Source organism: Macaca thibetana, chromosome 4 (genome assembly GCF_024542745.1).
Source record: "Macaca thibetana thibetana isolate TM-01 chromosome 4, ASM2454274v1, whole genome shotgun sequence".
Lineage (NCBI taxonomy): Eukaryota > Metazoa > Chordata > Mammalia > Primates > Cercopithecidae > Macaca > Macaca thibetana.
In genome coordinates, this window is record NC_065581.1 from 29,805,393 (window position 1) to 29,818,482 (window position 13,090).

General features: G+C 44.8%; 1 protein-coding gene and 1 pseudogene across 1 annotated transcript in view; both read right to left on the reverse strand.

Moving 5' to 3' along the window:
• Positions 1 to 13,090, reverse strand: part of LOC126953165 (profilin-2-like) — a 362,177-nt gene that overhangs the window by 111,212 nt on the left and 237,875 nt on the right. The window lies entirely within an intron of this gene.
• On the reverse strand, positions 269 to 4,589 carry LOC126953351 (uncharacterized; annotated as a pseudogene).

The window sequence follows — 13,090 nt, forward strand, 5'->3', positions numbered from 1 at the left end:
ATTAGAACTTTCCAAGTATTAGGAGATTATCCCAGGTGCCCGTGTCCAGGCTGGTGTCTGAGTTACGTGCTCCCTCCCCCCACCCCATCCCGCCAGGTATCTGGTTCATTCTTAGGACGGTCACATACTGGTGCTGCTGGAGTGTCCCACGAGAGATGCAAAGTGCCTGAGTTTTTGGACTTTTCCTTTCAGACCCCCCCAATTCACACGTGACCCACCAACCTGTCTTTGACTATGATGCCACCCTGAGGTGCTGAGCCCTGGGCTTCTACCCTGTGGAGATCAGACTGACCTGGCAGTGGGAGAGTGAGGACCAGACCCACGACGTGGAGCTCGTGGGGACCAGGCCTGCAGGGGATGGAACCTTCCAGAAGTGGGCAGCTGTGGTGGTGCCTTCTGGAGAGGAGCAGAGATTCACGTGCTATGTGCAGCACCAGGGGCTGCCTGAGCCCCTCATGCTGAGATGGAGTAAGGAGGGAGATGGAGGTGTCATGTCTCTTAGGGAAAGCAGGAGCCCCTCTGGAGACCTTTAACAGGGTCGGTGGTGGGGCCTGGGGTCAGAGACCCTCACCTTCCCCTCCTTTCCCAGAGCAGTCTTTCCAGCCCACTATCCTCATCATGGGCATCATTGCTGGACTGGTTGTCTTTGCAGCTGTTGTCACTGAAGCTGTGGTCACTTTTGTGCTGTGGAGGAAGAAGAGCTCTGAGTTTTTTTGTCCCACTGAGGGTTCCAAGCCCCAGGTAGAAATGCCCTGCCTGGTTACTGGGAAGCACCATCTACACTCATGGGCCCACCCAGCCTACGCCCTGTGTGCCAGCACTTACTCTTTTGTAAAGCACATGTGACAAAGAAGCACAGATTTATCACCTTGATGATTGTAGTGATGGGGACCTGATCCCAGTAATCACAGGTCAGGGGAAGGTCCCTGGCTAAGGACAGACCTTAGGAAGGCAGTTAGTCCAGGACCCACATCTGCTTTCCTTGTTTTCCCTTATCCTGCCCTGGGTCTGCAGTCACACATTTCTGGAAACTTCTCTGGGGTCCAAGACTAGGAGTTTCCTCTAGGGTCTCATGGTGCTGCCACCTTTCTGACCTCTCAAAGGACATTTTCTTCTCACAGATAGAAAAGGAGGGAGCTACTCTCAGGCTGCAAGTAAGTATGAAGGAGGCTGATCCCTGAGATCCTTGGGATCTTGTGGTTGGGAGCCCATGGGGGAGCTCACTCCGGCAATATTTCCTCCTCTGGCCATATCTCCTGTGGGCTCTGACCAGGTCCTGTTTTTGTTGTACCCCAGGCAGTGACAGTGTCCAGGGCTCTGATGTCTCTCATGGCTTGTAAATGTGAGACCCTGGGGACCAGATGTGTGTGGGTTGTTGGGGGGAACAGTGGACACAGCTGTGCCATGAGGTTTCTTTGACTTGGATGTATTGAGCATGTGCTGGGCTGTTTCAAGTGTCACCCCTCACTGTAACAGATATGAATTTGTTCATGAATGTTTTTCTGCAGTCTGAGACAGCTGCCCTGTGTGGGACTGAATGGCAAGATTTGTTAACTCTTTCCCTTTGTGACTTCAAGAACCCTGACTTCTTTTTCTGCAAAGGCATCTGAATGTGTCTGTGTTCCTGTAGGCATAATGTGAGGAGGTGGGGAGACCACCCCAGCCCCGTGTCCACCATGACCCTCTTCCCCACGCTGACCTGCATTCCTTCCCCAATCACCTTTCCTGTTCCAGAAATGGGGCTGGGATGTCTCCATCTCTGTCTCAACTTTATGGTGCACTGAGCTGTAACTTCTTACTTCCCTATTAAAATTAGAATCTGAGTATAAATTTACTTTTTCAAATGATTTCCAAGAGAGGTTGATGGGTTAATTAAAGGAGAAGATTCCTGAAATTTGAGAGACAAAATAAATGGAAGACATGAGAACCTTCCACGGTACACGTGTTTCTTGTGCTGATTTGTTGCAGAGGAGGAGACTAGATGGGGCTGTGCACACTGGGTGCTCAGGCCACCTTGAACTTTATGTGGTCACTGCTCAGCTGGGTCATCTTTGCTGTTCCATTGTCCTTGGCCCTTCAGTAGAACCTTGTCCCACCAGGACCTGTGATCACAGGTGTTAGGCAGGAATCTAGACCCAACATGGCGGCGTTACCCGGCGTAGCAGGCCTTTTGTTAAAGACTCCCTTCACCCTTGTACACACCCGGAGAGTTACATGCGTCAGAGTTCTGGCTGGGCAACCACACTCCCCCATGACCCGAAGCTCACCTGCATTCCACAAGTTCCTAAACAGCAGTTTCGGTTGACAGTTTCCAAAGACCCCTTCCTCATGACCCTTACTCAACTCCTGCCCTAGTAGTTTCAAGATCCCCCAGGCCCTGTTTGCACTACCAGCTTCCCTACCTCTCGGGCTATAAAAAGCCCCTCAGCGCTAATTCCTCGGCCCGCACCTTTGGACCGAGAAACCTCACCTGCGAGTCCTAATAAAGGCTATTCTCACTGCCATTTGCCTTGTGTCTTCGTTCCCGGTTTGGCTCCAGCCTCAGTTTACCTTTACAACAGGGACTTGGATATCACCCAGGGTGGCCCCTACACATAGAAGTTCCTGTGTTATCAGAAGAAAAATTTTCAGACCCCTATACCTCTTCCCCTCTTTCCAGGTCTCTTTCAATTGTATTTCCATCTTTTCCCCAACCTTCTTCTTTTTTTTTGTTTTTTTCTTTTTTCTTTTTTTTTGGGACTGAGTCTTACTCAGGCTGGAGTGCAGTGGCGCCATCTTGGCTCACTGCAACCTCCACCTCCCGGGTTCAAGTGATTCTTCTGTCTCAGTCTCCCTAGTAACTGGGACTACAGATACGTGCCACAACGCCCAGCTTATTTTTTGTATTTTTAGTAGAGATGGAATTTCACCATATTAGACAGGATGGTCTTGATCTCCTGACCTTGTGATCCGCCCACCTCTGCCTCCCAAAGTGCTGGGATTACAGGCATGAGCCACCAAGCCTGACCTCCCCAACATTCTTAAAGGAAGCAGATTCTGAAACTTCCAGAGGAGAGGTCCCAGAGTTTTTCATCATAGGTTATTTTCTGTTGGAACTCCTCTTCTGCTCTCTCTCCTACTCTTCTTCCTGCCCTGAGTTGTAGTAATCCTAGTGCTGGCTCCAATCCAAACTCATGGATTTGTAAAGCAGAGTCTAATTTAGATTCACATGTGGTTGTATAATTGGACCCATAAGCCTAGGGTTATCTTTCCTGAAGAGAAATATGTGTTTGTGTGCTGCAGTGTGCAGGAGGGTTGGTGTGGGAGGAGGGAGGGAGGGAGGACACAAAAGTAGCCCTGGCAAGAAAAGCACTGGTGCATTTATGTCCACATGAGATAATATTGTTCTGTAGCTGCTACAAAATGACATTTGACCTGAGGTTTTTAGAATAGGGAGATGCTTTACAGTGATCATCGATTCAACTGACATTTGTTGTCTGCTAGGGATATGACTGCTTTTGCATTTAGAAAACATCATTAAAGTAAAATCAGAAACATTTCTGGCCTTGTGGTGTATATGTTCTAGATGCAAGCTTGTCCAGTCCGTGGCTCTTGGGATGTATGTGGACCAGGACAGCTTTAGAATGTGACGACTTTTTTGTTTATTTGTAGTGGCAGATATCACGAAAATTATCCACGCACCTTTTTTTCTTTTCTCTATTTTTTTCTGCTCATCAGCTGTCATTAGTGTATTTTTTTGTGTGGCTCAAGACAACTCTTCCCATGTGAACCAGGGAAGACAAACGATTGGACACCTCTGTAGGCAGATGACAGATATAGTATAAGCAGAGTAGGAACAGAAAATGCTTGAGTGGGAAAGTGGCAAGTGCCGTGTGGCAGGTGATCCAGAGTGTAGGCTGTGGGGACAGGGAGGTGACTGTTGTGCTGGGTGGTCAGCATGGGCCTTGTTGCAAATGTGACCTTGGAGTAAAGATTTGAGGGATGTGAGGAGTTGTCCACAGGGATGTCTGGGAAAGTTCTTTTCAGGCAGGGAACCTTCAGTGCAGATGCACTAGGCAGGAAATTGTCTGTGTTCCTGGAAGGATGAAGAGGTCAGAAGGGTTGAACAGAGAGAAACTGAAATGAGGTCAGAGGTGTGGCTAGAACAGGTAGCCCTGGAGGATGTGGGAAGGGTGTTGACCTTTGCTCTGAATGACATGGGGAGTTAGAGGACAGTTTTGAAAAGTGGGACATGGTAGGACTTATCCTTCGAAAGCTTCTCTCTGGCTGCTGTGCTGAGAACAGAATTGAGAGGTGGGGACCAGTGAGGCAGTGGGGAAAACAGTGGGAAAGGAGTAGAATATTCCAGAATGGAGATGTTGCTTATCTTGACTGGGGTGTGAGCAGGGGAAATAGTGGGAAGTGAAGGGATTCTGGATGAATGTGAAGATGGACTTCACAGCACTTGCTAATGGATTTATCTGTGGTGTGAGAAGAAGAATCAAGGACACCTACAGTGTTGGACTGAGTGAGCAGAAGGGTGGAGCTGCTGTCGGTGGAGATGGGGAGACTCTGGCAGGAGCATACAGGGGAGAGGGCATCGCAGGCATTCAGTGGAGGAGACATCTACGAGGAATGCAGGTGAGGGGCCCAGATGCCTCTGCAGCTACAGATTCATCATCCAATCACTCTCCTACTTCCACCAGCCCTGTGTCTCAGAGCCAGAGCACTGATTCTCCCCTGGGCTGTCTGCACAGGCAGATGAAAGTCAGAGAAGTTACGGTCTGCTGTTGGTTATAATAAGTCACAGATTATTGTGCTTTCTCAGATAATTAAAGAAATAATAAGATAATTTTTAACTAGAACACTTATTGAGAAGACCACAATAATGCAAAGATTTTATTCATCTAAAGAAGGCAACATAAGAAAAATAGTTGAGCAAGAAAGAGATAATATTAGAAGGCAGCAAATGACAAGGTACAGACTTAAACCCAATGAGGTCAACAATTACATTAAACATAATGGACTCAGACACTCCAATTACAATACAAATAGTGCAGAGGGGTAAAAATAAATTAGTAAATAAATAAATAAATAACCGTAGGCTATTGACAAAAGCCATAATTTCAGTAGAAGGTACAGAAAATTTGAAAGGATAGAAAAGAAATACCAGACAAACATTCATGAAAAACCACATGGAGATGTCATTCAGAAAAATTACAGGACATGGGTCTCCTGAGACATAGAGCACATGCAGGCAGCTCACACTGTGTTTTTCCTTTTTTTCAGAGACAGGGTCTGTTGCCCAGGCTGCAATGCAATGGTGATATCATACCTCACTGTAACCTCAAACTCCTGGGCTGAAGCAATTCTCCTGCCTCAGCCTTCCGAGTAACTAGGACGACAGGCATGTGCCGCCACAGCTGCTATAATGTCTCATTTTCTCATTTGCCGTGGTGTGATCAAGGAAACAATATCGTGCCATGTATTTGACTTGCAGCAGGTACACAACAAATGTCAGGTGAATGAAGAAATAAAACCATTTAGTAATCCAAGCCATATCCACATTTACATTTTACAGGTGAGGAGCAACATCCCAGACAAGTAAAATAAACTCATTTACATCATCCAGAGCAGAATCGAGAACACATTCCCTGTGCTAAAGGAATCAGAGCTCTACCAGGGGTCATAGCAGGTATCATGCAAGTCAGATACGCTAATTACTAGAATGGGAATTGATACATTTTGAGATATAGTAAACAAAGGGTTTGGGAGGATTAATTGAATGCAGAAATAAAGGAAAAAAATAGATTTGTTTAAAAGATGGATAAAATCTTTAAAGAAACAACTTTTTTTTAAAGTGACCTTATGTGGACGAAAGCAGAGATGAGCTCAAGTGTCAGGTGGGAAAATGCCTAAGTGCAGCTTCCAGACCCAAGGGAGAACTAAAAATCCCGGGATATTTTCGGTTGTCACGTGGGGATTGGTGGGAGGGGGTGAGTGGGGGTGCTGCCGGCAAACTTCCCACAATGCACAGGGCAGGCCGCGCCATAAGGGAGTCTCTGTCCCAAACTGTTTATAGTGCTGCTGTTGAGAAACCCGCCCCAGAGGTAAGTGCTGTAGTGTCCTCACCATTTCACCGATTAAGAAACTGAGGCACCAGGAAGAAAACTGTCAGTAGGACCAGAGCTGCAGGTTGAATCCGGGCCACCTGGCTGCAGGGTCTTGGCTCCCCTGATTAAGTCAGGGACCCGGGAGCCGACCACAAACAATCCCAGCTGCGTGGTGCCTTCATGGTCTGTGGGCGCCCCCTGGTGTTGACACTGGGCCTGTGGCCAAATGAGTCTTGAGAGAAAAGGAAACACAGCTTTGGGTAGCGGGATAATCCTTCGGGCTCTCCACATTTCAAGCCATGACTGACACTGAGAAAAAATAATGTCCGCCTTAATTATCTATCCAACCCTGTTTTTCCCAGTCCCGTCCAGTTCCCTCCCTCGACTCCATCAACATCAGTACCTGCCAGATGCCCGGTACCCACCAGGTGAGGAGTGAAAAGGCCCCAGGACTAAAGGACAAGACGAGGTTCCACCCAGTCATCCCTCTCTTCCTAGAGCTCTAGCTCTGTGCCTTTAGTGTTTAGGCTCTTAACCTGGGGTCCACGAACCCACTTTCCTGTGACACTGCATGCAGAAGTGATGTTACATGCACACATGACTTCATTACAGGACATTGGATATTAATATTCATCAGATCAACGGCGGGTCCAAGACACCACTCTTCCCCCAACAGTTTGTGATCCTCTGAATTAAAGAAAAGGTAGAGATTGAGGGAGGCCCTAACTCCAAATCTTCTACCACTTCTAGGGAAGTGCTGAAAAGAAGTGCAAAGCATTCAACCCGCTCTGGGGATACACCGGGAAAGCAGAGGTTTGATGGATTTCAAATTCCATCAAAGAAATACAATTTTGGCAAAATATCCAAGTCACTTTTCTAAGCCCCGGGCAGCAGCTCAAAACAAACAACATCAAAAACAAAACAAAGTATCGGCCCAGGTGAAATCATTGAAGCTATAAAACTTTGTGAGACCTGTAGTTACAGAGAAGGACAATTCAATTTAGGGGTGCAACAGAAAACCCCTACATCATATAATGTGGGGAAAAGAAAGAGAGATCAGACTGTTACTGTGTCTATATAGAAAGAAGTAGACGTAAGAGACTCCATTTTGTTCTGTATTTGAGATGCTGTTAATCTGTGACCCCACCCCCAACCCTGTCCTTGCAAGAGACATATGCTGTGGTGACTCAAGGTTTAAAGGATTTTGGGCTGTGCAGGGTGTGCTTTGTTAAACAAGTGCCTGAAGGCCGCTTGCTGGTTAAAAGTCATCACCATTCTCTTAATCTCAAGTACCCAGGGGCACATACACTGTGGAAGTTCGCAGGGACCTCTGCCTAGGAAAGCTAGGTATTGTCCAAGGTTTCTCCCCATGTGATAGTCTGAAATAGGGCCTCGTGGGAAGGGAAAGACCTGATGGTCCCCCAGCCCAACACCCGTGAAGGGTCTGTGCTGAGGAGGACCAGTACAAGAGGAAAGAAGGCCTCTGGGCAGGTGAGATAGAGGAAGGCATCTGTCTCCTGCCCGTCCCTGGGCCATGGAATGTCTCCGTGTAAAACCCGATTGTATGTTCTATTTACTGAGATAGGAGAAAACCACCTTAGGGCTGAAGGTGGGACGTGCAATGCTGCTCTTTATGCACTAAAAAGGTTTATGGAGATATTTGCATATGCATGTCAAGGCACAGCACTTTTCCTTAAACTTATTCATGTCACAGAGATCTTTTTTTTTTTTTTTTTTTTTTTTTTTTTGAGACGGAGTCTCGCGCTGTCACCCAGGCTGGAGTGCAGTGGCCGGATCTCAGCTCACTGCAAGCTCCGCCTCCCGGGTTCACGCCATTCTCCTGCCTCAGCCTCCCGAGTAGCTGGGACTACAGGCGCCCGCCACCTCGCCCGGCTAATTTTTTGTATTTTTTAGTAGAGACGGGGTTTCACCGTGTTAACCAGCATGGTCTCGATCTCCTGACCTCGTGATCCGCCCGTCTCGGCCTCCCAAAGTGCTGGGATTACAGGCTTGAGCCACCGCGCCCGGCCAAGATCTTTATTCGTATGTCTTTCTGCTGACCTTCTCCCTGCTATGATGCTATTGTCCTGCCACTTCCCTTTTTCTAAGATGGTAAAGATAATGATCAATAAATACTAAGGGAACTCAGAGACTGGTGCCGGTGTGGGTCCTCTGCATGCTGAGCGCCAGTCCCCTGGGCCCACTTTTTCTTTCTCTATACTTTGTCTCTGTGTCTCATTTCTTTTCTCAAGTCTCTCCTTCCACCTAACGAGAAACACCACAGGTGTAGAGGGGCAGGCCACCCCTTCAATACAGGGTTTTTCCTCATGAAGGTCCCCCTGAAGGTAGCTAGAATAAGCTAATTCATAGAAACGGAAAGTAGAATAGCGGTTACCAGGCAATGGGCAGTTATGGTTTAATGGGTACACTTTCTGTTTGGGATGATGAAAATGTTCTGGAAATGGATATTGGTGGTGGTTACATAACACTGTAAATGTGTTTAATGCCATCAAACTGTACACTGAAAAAATAGTTGGATGGTAAATTATATATTATGTGTCAGGCCTCTGAGCCCAAGCCAAGCCATCCCATCCCCTGTGACTTGCAGGTATATGCCCAGATGGCCTGAAGTAACTGAAGAATCACAAAAGAAGTGAAAATGCCCTGCCCCACCTTAACTGATGACATTCCACCACAAAAGAAGTGAAAATGGCCAGTCCTTGCCTTAAGTGATGACATTACCTTGTGAAAGTCCTTTTCCTGGCTCATCCTGGCTCAAAAAGCTCCCCCCACTGAGCACCTTGTGACCCCCACTTCTGCCAGAGAACAGGGGGTTGACCAGAGAACAACCCCCCTTTGACTGTAATTTTCCTTTACCTACCCAAATCCTATAAAACGGCCCCACCCTTATCTCCCTTCGCTGACTCCTTTTCCGGACTCAGCCCGCCTGCCCCCAGGTGAAATAAACAGCCATGTTGCTCACAAAAAGCCTGTTTGGTGGTCTCTTCACACGGACGCGCATGACAGTATGTTTGTTTTACCACAATTTTAAAAAATGTATCAACACTAAATCCAATCACATCTCTCATGGAGATTTTTTAATACTGGTGTTTCAACAAGCACATTGCCGCTGTGGGGGGTGTCCTTGGAGTTCTTATGCCACCATGTTCTTTAGTGTCACTCCTCAGCCACTTTTGAATTGTGCTTATGCATCACATTCCTGATCTGCTAAGTACTTTCAAGAAAGTTATTCATATGGTCAAAATTCATCAAGCACCTAACTTGTTTTTGGGGCTGTACTCTACGGAGTTGATCTCAGAAAAAAGAATCAAATTCGTTGGACCTCATAGATGGCACAGGTGGGGGATTGGAATACGGATAAGGAAATCATAACACAACATGTTACAGTATTTTATATTATTTTTTTCCTTTGAATGCTACATTATTAATATTTTATAATGACTACTGGCAGGTACCAATGATTACAAATTAAAGTTTCTGCTTTCTTTCTCTGTTTCTTTCTTATATATTTCTCTGTCTTTGTAAATATTTTTAGACTGGGCATTTTGGAGATAGTCCAACAGTTTCATTTATACGATGATGTTTTGTTTTACTCTTATTCCTTAAAGAGAGATTTGCCAGCCACAAATTTCTGGTTGGACATTGGTTTTCTCTCAGCTGTTGATCATTATGCCTCTTCCGGCTGCTATGGCTGACAGGGAAAGACCGATTACATCTTAAACCAGTTGCTTCTTAGATGATCTGTGTTTCTTCTGTTGCTACCTTTAAGATGACCGTTTCCCTTTAACATCTGAGGTTCCAGTGCAGTGTGAGTAAATGTGGATCTCTTCATTCACAGTGCTGTGTATACATTTGCTTCATCTTTACCCATAACATTTTTATGGAATGCCTCATACATTTACTCACTTTTTGATGTGTAGGAATTTGACTAGACTAATGTTAAATCTCATTTGACCACCATGTACACTGTGAAATCTAAAATAATGGCCCCACAAATGTCTCCAAACCCTAAGCCTCATCATCTTTAGATATGTTACCTTACAAAACAAAAGAGAATTTGCCAATAGGATTAACAGGATGGACCTTTATTTGGGGAGATTATCTTGGATTTTCTGGGTGAGCCCAATCTGATCATGAATTCTTAAAAGTAGAGATGACTGAAAAAATGTGGGTCAGATGGAGTATTGAATTTCTTTTACAGTAATTTCTTCATCTACTAAAATATGGTCATCTCTGTTTTTTATTCTTTAAGTGGTGAAATGCATTAAAAGATTTACAGTTTATATATTATTGCATTCTTGGGATACATAACTTGGTCAAGATAATCTGTTCATTGCACACAGGTAGATATAGTCTACTAATATTTTTCTCAGGATTTTCACACATAATTACATAAAAGTGATTTTCCTATAATAATCCTTCCTTATTGATTTCCTAACTGATTCTAGAATCAGTGTTATTCATGCCTAATAAAATTTGAGTTGTTTGGATTTTCCTACGTTTCCCTATATATCTTTAATATTTTATGTAAGTCCGGTATATATTTGATATATGAGCGTACTTACAAGACTGGATATGTTTGAAAGGAAATAGAATATTTACAATTGTTTTAACTTGTTTACTCGTAGTAAGTCTTTCTGTTGACAAAATTTTTTTCAGTTTCAAGACTATTTAAATCTCTCCTATATCTGCAGTGGTATATTTGTCTGTTATGACACTGTCTTGTTCTTAATTAGCATTGCCTGTTTTATTTCTCCGTTCAATGAACAGCTGCTTTTGGCAGGCTGGATTCTCAGCAGTGGCAGCTGCCAAGTCAGCCTTGGTGAGTCGAGTCAGTTGCTGTGCCCATGCAGTGTCCATCCCAGCCACCACGGCCACTTTGTGCACAGACTCCATGAGCAAGCCCTGTGCGGCTGAGTGGCATCGTCCATCAAGCCATCTTGTCCACCTGATTACAGGGAGCTCCAGCCCCTTGGAGCCCCTCTGTTGGGCATCCACGTGCAACCACTATCATCACATGCTCTGTACATAGCAAGAGGCGTATGCAGACCCCTCTACCCCCTAATTTTTCCATCTTTATTTTTCCCAAGTTCCTGACTGGCAAGCCGACCCATGAGCCACTGCCCATGACTCATTCACTCATGCACTATTGGGGCATCATTTCACACCCCCCACCTTCCATGGGCCTATTTGGGATTGGATTTCTAGTTCCTGGCTCAACAGCCATTACCAAAGCTGTACTTGTGTCAGCTCCCAAGCCTACTGCTCTTGTTGTAGGCTTTCCTCTTTATATCTGAGTCACAGGCATCTATTTCCTGGGATTTCTAAAAATTGCACTGATTTGTTCAATGCAGCATTTCTAAGGACTTCCAGCAAGGGAGATTCTATATTAGCTTATAGTGACTTGTTTCAAAACATCAGAAATGTATACTGGAATGAAGGACAACATGCATGGAGAGAGGTGGAGAAACCTTGAGTATGCCATGGATTTTCATAAAGTGAACAGTTGAGTAAACAACACTCACATCAAGGTACAGCATTTCCAGCCTCCAGGAAACACCCTTAGGTTCTACTTGATCATAAATCACCCTCCCTGATGCTAAAGCAGCCACTTTCTTCATTTCTAACACCATAGACGAGATCCATCAGTTCTGAATACAGTCACCCGCATGTCCCGGGTCTTGCTGTGTGTGATTGTAGTCTATTCACTCCCATGGCTGTCAGTGCTCCATTTTACAAATAAATCATTCTTCTTATCCCTCCACTGTTGATAAACATGTGTGTTATATCCAGATTTTACAAATTGTGCTGCTATAAATAATATTTTCACATATTTGAGACGCAAATGCATGCATTTCTATTGGTATATAACCAAGAGTGCAATTGCTGGGTCGTAGGCAAAACACAAGTGTCTATGGAACCGACAAATAATAGACAGGGGTAAATCTCTTATTCTACAAATTTTTCAGCTAATACGTGAAAGAAATAACCCTTTTGCAATCCACAGTGAACTAACAGATTTCGCTATTGAACAGCAATGGCAATTAACATCACAAGAAAAGAATTAACCAGTATTACATTATTCTTCTTGATGAAAAACACGATATTGTACTGTGAATCCTGAAAATCTGAGACAGATCTCAGTTTAAGAAAGTTTATTTGGCCAAAGTTGAGGATACATGCCCATGTCACAGCCTCAGGAGGTCCTGACGACATGTGCCCTAGGCGGTCAGAGCACAACCTGGTTTTATATATTTTAGGGAGACCCGAGACATTGAGCAACATATGTAAGCTGAACATTGATTCCACCCGGAAAGACGGGACAACTCGAAGCAAGGAGGGAGCTTCCAGGTCACCGGTAGATGAGAAACAAATGGTTGCAGTCTTTTGAGTTTCTGATTAGCCTCTCCAAAGGAGGCAATCAGACATGACTTTATCTCAGTGAGCAGAGGGGTGACATTGGATAGACAGGAGGCAGGTTTGCCCTGAGCAGTTCCCAGCTTGACTTTTCCCTTTTAGCTTAGTAATTTTGGGGCCCCAAGATTTATTTTCCTTTTACAGAACCATCAACACTTACAGAAAAAAACCCTGAATATGCACAAGTCTGTATACCAAACTACCAATTTATAGAAAATACAGGTAATAGAGATAAATGTCAAACCACACCTTGGCATGCAACCACAAAATTCAAACAATAGGAAACCTTACCATACAATATAAATTTCAAGGAGGAACCTATAGAACAAATGAGAACACAAAGCATATTTTAAAGGTAAAACTAAACTCTAATTTTGGATGATGAAAATATAAAATAGAACAAAGGAGCGATGACCATAAAAGTCAGGATGTGATTGATTTTTATTTGAAAAGGGGAAGAGTTTATTATTGAGCTGGGGCAACTGATGGGGCTTCGAGGTCAGCTGCCAAACTTCTCCCTCTCTGATGGTTAAAGGGTGTTTACCTTTGATTAAAGGTCA